Genomic DNA, 7,410 nt, shown 5'->3' with positions numbered 1-7,410 from the left:
CAATCCGGATCCTGTTATGGCCCTTAATCCGGATTGGGTTCATATCAGGGATGGTCCGGGTATGGAACCGTGTCCGGGTTGATGTTTAATTTTTTGCTTTATATACTTGATAATTTAAGTACATAATGGTTGTTTGCAACCAGGATTTGAATGCTAATCCGGGTTGTTTTTTGCTTTTAAATTTGCTTTCAATCCGGGTATGTCTAACCCAGATTGATGTTTGTTTTTTTGCTTTATGTACTTGGAAAATTTAAGTACATAATTGTTGTTTGCAACCTGGATTTGAATGCTAATCCGGGTTGTTTTTTTTTTGCTTTTAAATTTGCTTTCAATCCGGGTATGTCTAACCCGGATTGGTGATTGCTCCATTTACTTAGAATTTTTCTAAGCAAATAGTGGTTGCTTTCGTTTTTTGCTTCTAACCCGGGTATGAGAAGGTACCCGGGTTGTTTTTTGCTTCCATAACTGGTAATTTAGAAGTAATAACTTTCTAAGAAAGGAAAATTCTTTTCATTGATTTGCAAATTTTTTCATACAAAATATAGGATCATAGATTGGTTGCTTGCCATAGGCTACAAGTTCTGGTTGCTTTTTCTACTGGTAAAACTTTCTGAGCCTGAGTCCATGCCATGTATTCGGTACTTCAGACTCATCCATGTTCATGAGCTTGTATGTTCCTGGCCTTAGAACTTCCTTGACTTTGTATGGGCCTTCCCACTTTGGCATTAGCTTTCCAGTGTTGGTGGGGTCTGAAGCTTCCGTGTCTCGAAGGACCAGGTCTCCAACTTGAAAGTTTTTGACCCGGGACTTCTTGCCGAAGTGCTCTCTTGTTTTCTGCTTATATTTTTCCATTCTTGCCACTGCCTGGTCTTGGACTTCGTCAATTAGCTCAGTATTCGTTCTGAGCCCCTCCTCATTTGCTATCTCATCAAAGTTGATTGCTCGATGGGAGGGGGATCCTACTTCAATTGGTAGCATGGCTTCAGTTCCATAAGCCAGCTTGAAGGGGGTTTCTCCTGTGCTTGTTCTGGGGCTTGTTCTGTATGCCCAAAGTACATTAGGCAATTCTTCTGGCCATTTGGTTTTGCTTTCCCTGAGTCTCTTCTCTATTCCCCTGAGAAGTATTCGGTTTGTTACTTCAACTTGGTCGTTTCCTTGAGGGTAGGCTACTGATGACTTCTTATGCCGGATGCCCCTTTCTTGAAAGTAGGATTCGAATTCTGAACCAACGAACTGCGGACCATTATCTGAGACCAGTATCCTCGGGATCCCAAATCTCATCAATATCTTGTCCATGAACTTGATGCAGTCTTGTTGGTTTATTGTTCTCATTGCCTTTGCCTCTACCCATTTTGTTATATAATCAATTGAGACTAGTAAGTACCTGAGGTCTCCTCTGGCCCTGGGAAAGGGTCCCATGATATCAATTCCCCATACAGCAAATGGGATTGGTGACAAGACTGAAGAAGGTAGGACTGGGCTCACCCGTGTCACATTGCTGAAGAGTTGGCATTCCTTGCATTTTTTCACAAAGTCTATTGAATCCTGATGGATAGTAGGCCAGTAGTACCCCTGCCATATGATTTTGTGAGCTAGTGCTTTTGCGGACATGTGGTCCCCGCAGATTCCTTCGTGAACTTCCATGAGGCAGTACTGTGCCTCTCCTGGGCCTATGCACTTGAGGATTGGGGAGGAGAAGGTCCGGCGATAGAGTATTCCCTCTTCCATGAAGAATTTTGAAGCTTTTGCCTTTAACCTTTGTGCCTTCCCTTTATCCTCCGGGAGCTCTCCCTTCTCCAAGTAGTTAATGAATGGGGTCATCCAATTTGGACTGTTCTCTATTTCCATGACTTCCTCAGAATCTGTGCTTGGTTTCTGCAATTCTTCGAAGTAGACGGAGCAATCCAGGTCTGATGAATTTTGAACAAGCTTAGATAGTGTATCAGCTTCTGAATTTTCCTCTCTGCAGATTTGGATGATTTGTATTTTTGGTATCAAGACGAGGTAGCTTTGGACCAGAGCCTGGTACTTGGCTAGAACTGGATCCTTGGCTATGTACTCGCCATTTGTTTGCTTTACGACGATCTGGGAGTCGCTGTAGATTTTGAGATTCTGGATCCTGAGTGTTCTTGCTAGCTTCAATCCTGAAATCAAGGCCTCGTACTCTGCTTGGTTGTTTGTTGCTGAGAATGCAAAGGAGATCGCTGTTTGGATTGTGAACCCTTCTGGGCTCTTTAGGATGAGCCCGGCTCCCGATCTTTCATTGGTTGAAGAACCATCAACTTTGAGAGCCCAGGCTTCTGTATCTTGATCTGTGTTTCTCTCAGGGTCAATGCACATGGGCACGGGCTCTTCTTCTGGGAAATTGCATTCTATGATGAAATCAGCTAGAGCCTGAGCTTTGATTGCTGTTCTAGGAATGAAACTTAGGTTGAACTGACTTAGCTCAACTGCCCAATTTACCAACCTCCCTGAGACATCTGGCTTGTGTATTATCTTCCTTAATGGTTGATTTGTTACAACTCGTATCTCCCTTCCCTGGAAGTAGTGTCTGAGTTTTCTGGACGCTGTGACTAAGGCAAAAACAAACTTTTCTGGCCTCGGGTACCGGGTTTCTGCATCTTTTAGCACTTGGATCACATAATAAACCGGTTGCTGTTTGCCATTCTCTTTCCTGATCAAGGCTGCTCCAATTTCCAGGGCCCCTGCTGACAGGTAAAAGGATAGGGGTTCTCCGGGTTGAACTTTTGTTAACACAGGGGGTTGAGAAAGGTATCTTTTGATTTCTTCAAATGCGCTTTGGCATTCCGGGCTCCAATTAACTTCTCTCTTGTTGGTTGCTCCTTTTAACAGGTCAAAGAAGGGTATGCATCTTTCAGCTAGCTTGGAGATGAATCTTCTTAGTGCAGCCAGTGACCCTGCTAGCTTCTGCACATCTTTTTGCGTTCTGGGGGCCTTCATCTCTTGGATTGCCTTTATCTTTTCTGGGTTGGCTTCAATTCCTCGGTTGCTTATCATGAATCCAAGAAATTTTCCTGCCCCTACTCCGAATGTGCATTTTTCTGGATTGAGCCTGAGTGAGTACTTTCTCAGGTTGTCGAAGCATTCTCTCAGGTCTCCTATGTGCCCGGGGATGCTTGTGGACTTTGCAATCATGTCATCGACATATGATTCCAGGTTCCTTCCAATCTGGTCCTTGAAGATTTTATTCATTGCCCTTTGATATGTTGTTCCCGCATTAGTCAATCCGAACGACATCATTACATAGGAATAGACCGCCCTGTGGGTGATGAAGGCTGTCTTTAGAATGTCTCTGGGATTCATCTTGATCTGGTTGTACCCCGAGTAGGCGTCCATGAAACTTAGCATCATGTGCCCAGAGGTTGCATCGATCAATTGATCAATATTTGGCAAGGGGTAGGGGTCTTTGGGGCATGCACTGTTCAAGTCTGTGTAATCGATACACATTCTCCACTTTCCGTTTGTTTTTTTCACCATCACTACATTTGCCAGCCATTCTGGGTACTTGACTTCGCATATTATTCCAGCTTTCAGTAGTTTCTCAATTTCTTCATCGATTGCTTTCTGCCTTTCCGGGGCAAAATTTCTTCTCTTTTGCTTGACTGGCTTCCTCTCCGGGTTGACGTCCAAGCTATGCATCGCTATGGATTCATCCAACCCAGGCATTTCTTTCGGGGTCCAAGCGAATATATCAGAGTACCCTTGGAGTAGTGACACCAGGTCTTTTCTAAAATTAGCCTCGAGCCCGGATCCTATCTTTATCTTTTTGGAAGGATCGCTTATACTGATCAGAATTGTTTATGTTTCAACAGCGGCCTCTATCTTGGATTGATCCATATTTGATACCATCTTATGGATCCGAGCTTCTGTGTTCTTTTTCGTATAAATCTGAGCATGTGCTTTCATCTCTTTATTGTTTCTTTCTCCAATTTGTTCTGGGTTGGTTGCTTGCACAGTAGGATTGGTTTGGCCAAGGCCTAGGCTCAATTCAATCCCTTCTGTGACTTGGTTGCTTTTTTGCTCTTCTGAGCCTTGTTTGGTTGTTTTTGGATCTGAGAGGGTCTTTATTACCTGAACTTCTTTTCTCCCGTCATCCCTTGATTGTTGGCGATGTTTCTTAATACTTTGCTGTTTCCGGAGCACGACAGCCTTTCTCTTGTTGTCTTGATGGGTCTCAGCCATTACCAGAGCCTGGCTATAACATCTTTCAGCTACCTCATAGTCTCCCTTGATTTCTCCTACCCCGGTTGGGGTTGGGAACTTGATTTTCAAATATGATATGGAGGTGATTGTTTGGATCCTGGTCAAGGCTGAGCGCCCGATTATGCCGTTGTAAGATGAGGGAGTATTGATCACGTAGAACTTAATCACATGGGTAACTTGGCTTGGGGCCGATCCAAATATCACTGGCAAGTACAAAGTTCCTTGGATCGGGACCAAGTTGTTCCCGAACCCATACAGAGGGTCCTCTCGGCATTCATTTGAGCGCACGCTCCCTAGCTTCATCCGGTCCACAGTATGCTTGAAGAGTATGTTTACTGAAGATCCATTATCAATCAGCATCATTCTCACTTCGTTGTCAAAGATATCAAGTGTTACCACCAAGGCTTCGTTGTGATTTGGGTTGACCCCTTCATAATCCTTGCTGCTGAATGAGATCATCATCTCCGGGTAGGATTGAATTGAGAATACCTCATCTCCTGAGCCCGGGCTCCTAGGGGGAGAGTGTGAGCCTCCCAGGACCACATTTACCATATTCTTACCTTTTCTTTGCCTTTCCTCTCTCTGATTTTTCTCCCTTGAGATGTATTGATTCAGGTTCCCCTTCTTGACTTGATCTTCAATGAAGTATTTTAAAGAGAGACAATTTTCAGTCTTGTGTCCATGGGTTTCATGATAGTCGCACTGCCTGTTGTAAGGCCTGCTCTCTGGGGGAGTCTGCATTGGCTTTGGAGGATAGTAGAATGGCTTTCCCTTGATCTCCTTCAGTATCTCTTCTCGGGTCCTGTTTAGTTGTGTCCACTCTGGTTCTTGCCTAGGCTCCCTTTGTTGCCTAAGGGGACCGGGATCACTTTTGGATTCTGTTTTAGGACCCAATCTTTGGAATATTGGGGTGTTTTGTACAACGTTTGTTTGCTGGGTTTGGTTGCTTTGTTTGAACTTTTTCTCCTGATGGTAACCCCCTTTCGGTCGGTCATCAGAAGATTTGTTCCCGTTCCCTCCATTCCAAGTCATTCTCATTGCCTGGAGAACATCCGTTTCTTTTAACATCCGTTTCTTTTATGAACTGGGCTGCCATAGAATAAGCAGCGGCTAGGCTTTGGGGTTCCTTGTTTATCAACTCCACAATATACCTCTCGTTGTGTTCTGGATCCAGGTTTCTTCGAAATATGCTTAGAGCCTCCCTTTCATCGAGATTCGAAACTTTGTTGATGGCTTCCTGGAACCTCCGCAAGTAGGCTGAGAGTGCTTCGTTATCATACTGGCGGATTGTCTCCAGGTGGCACATGTGCATTTCATGTGTTTTGTTGGCTCTGAATCTTCTAAGGAAGGCTTCTCTGAATTCTTTCCAGGAGTGGATGCTTCTTGATGGGATTCTGCTGAACCATCTTTGAGCCCCCCCTTTGAGGGTCGAGGCGAAGAATCTGGATTTCGTCAAGTCATTGTAATAGTATATCTGAGCTATCTGTTCGAAGTAGTTGAGGTGCTCTTCCGGATCCCCCAGCCCATCGAAAGAATCGAAGTTGTAGTGTTTGAGATTTTTCTGTCGGGGGATGGCTTTTAGGGAGTGGCTGAAGGGCGTGAGGGTCTCCCCAACTTCCACCCCGGATTCTTTCTCCATTTTTCTCTGGAGCTCGTAGATCATTTCCTTGAGGTCTTTCTGACCCTCCTCTTCGTCATCGGAAATGAGTTCGGGGGTAGGGTCCCTCCGAGTTCTTTTTCCTCTTGTTTTAGCTAGGAGCCTCTCCTCCTCCATCTGCATTCTTTTCTGAATTTTTTGCTCCAGCTTTTCCTCCTCTTCTTTTCTTATCTTTTCTCTGATTTCATCTAACTTTTTCTTTCTGGTTGCTTCTGTCTCCTTCTTACTAGGCTCTTTTTGATTCTTTTTTGCCTTGGCCCCAATTCGGTCGAAGACGGATCTCCTGGATTGCTGAGAGTCCCCGGACTCTTCTTGCTCATCATCTTGTTCAAATTCCATCTGAGCCCGGGCCTGTTCATCTCTGTAGAGCCTGATTGCTTCAGCAAGTTCATGGCTTGTTAAGTTAGCCATATGCTCCTCTGCAACTGGAACATTGGTGTACTTGTACTGATTTAGCTCTATGACATTTCTAGCATCCCTGATCGGGGTATGCTGTGTCAGTGGTTGCTCCTGGAAGGTCTCCCTGTCTCCTCCAGGTTCTTGAACTTGAGAGGCGTCTTGATCCTGAATATGGGTACTGGCGGAGGGCCTACCAGCTGTACTTTTTCCTGCTCTTGCCATCACCACACATGTACAAATAACTGACCAAGATTTGAGGCTACAAATGTGGATCTGAGGTTGCTTTTTTGAAGATTACAAAAAATTTCCAGAATAACAGCAAGCAAATTTTCCGGGTTTTTCTAACAACAATACCAAACAAGAACAGCAGGCTCTTGAACACAAAAGAAAATATGCAAGCTAAAACAGTTCTGGGTTTTAAAATCACCAAGACTATTAAACCCCAGGCTTCAAGATTATCAAGATTATCAAACCTTAAACAACTAAAACTTAACAAATAAGAGCGGGCTCACACAAACGTGGCCTAAAGCAACAAGCTCACACAAACGTGGCTAAAATGAACATTCATATTCAAGAAAGGGTTTGGTTGTTTATGTTCTTACAGGTTTGAAAGTGGACTCTCTCAAGAGTTTGCTGATGAAGATGAATCCAGGGGCACCGAGACCCAAGGATGGAGCGCCCCTCCTTCTAGCGCCAAATGATAACTCCGGTGAGCGGGCGGCTCCGTCCGACGGCGTTCCTGGACCTTCTATGCGTGGATGAGGTGTAGCTGCTGGTTGGGCACCTGCAAAACAACCCTATATGTGAGAATAAGAACAGGCTTTGGAGAAGATGCGGGTATATATTTTTATGTAGTTTAGAGGCTGCTCTGTATGTGTGTCTATATGTGATGGCTGCTGAGTGTTTTGAGTGTATGAGAGTGTGTGAGTGCAAGAGAAATTATTTTCCAACCCCTAAACCCTTCAGTCTTGGGGGTATATATAGCCCCAAGGTAGGGTTTAGGGGTAGTTACCTCTAAACCTGGGCCGTTGGATCTTGGGAGCGGAGGACGCCTGACTTGGGTGGATTGCTTACACGTGTCCAGGGGAGGACCACCTCCAGAGTGTCCTAACGGCCTCTGACACGCGCCG

Source organism: Apium graveolens, chromosome 2 (genome assembly GCF_009905375.1).
Source record: "Apium graveolens cultivar Ventura chromosome 2, ASM990537v1, whole genome shotgun sequence".
NCBI lineage: Eukaryota > Viridiplantae > Streptophyta > Magnoliopsida > Apiales > Apiaceae > Apium > Apium graveolens.
Note: the sequence above shows the minus strand (reverse complement) of the source record.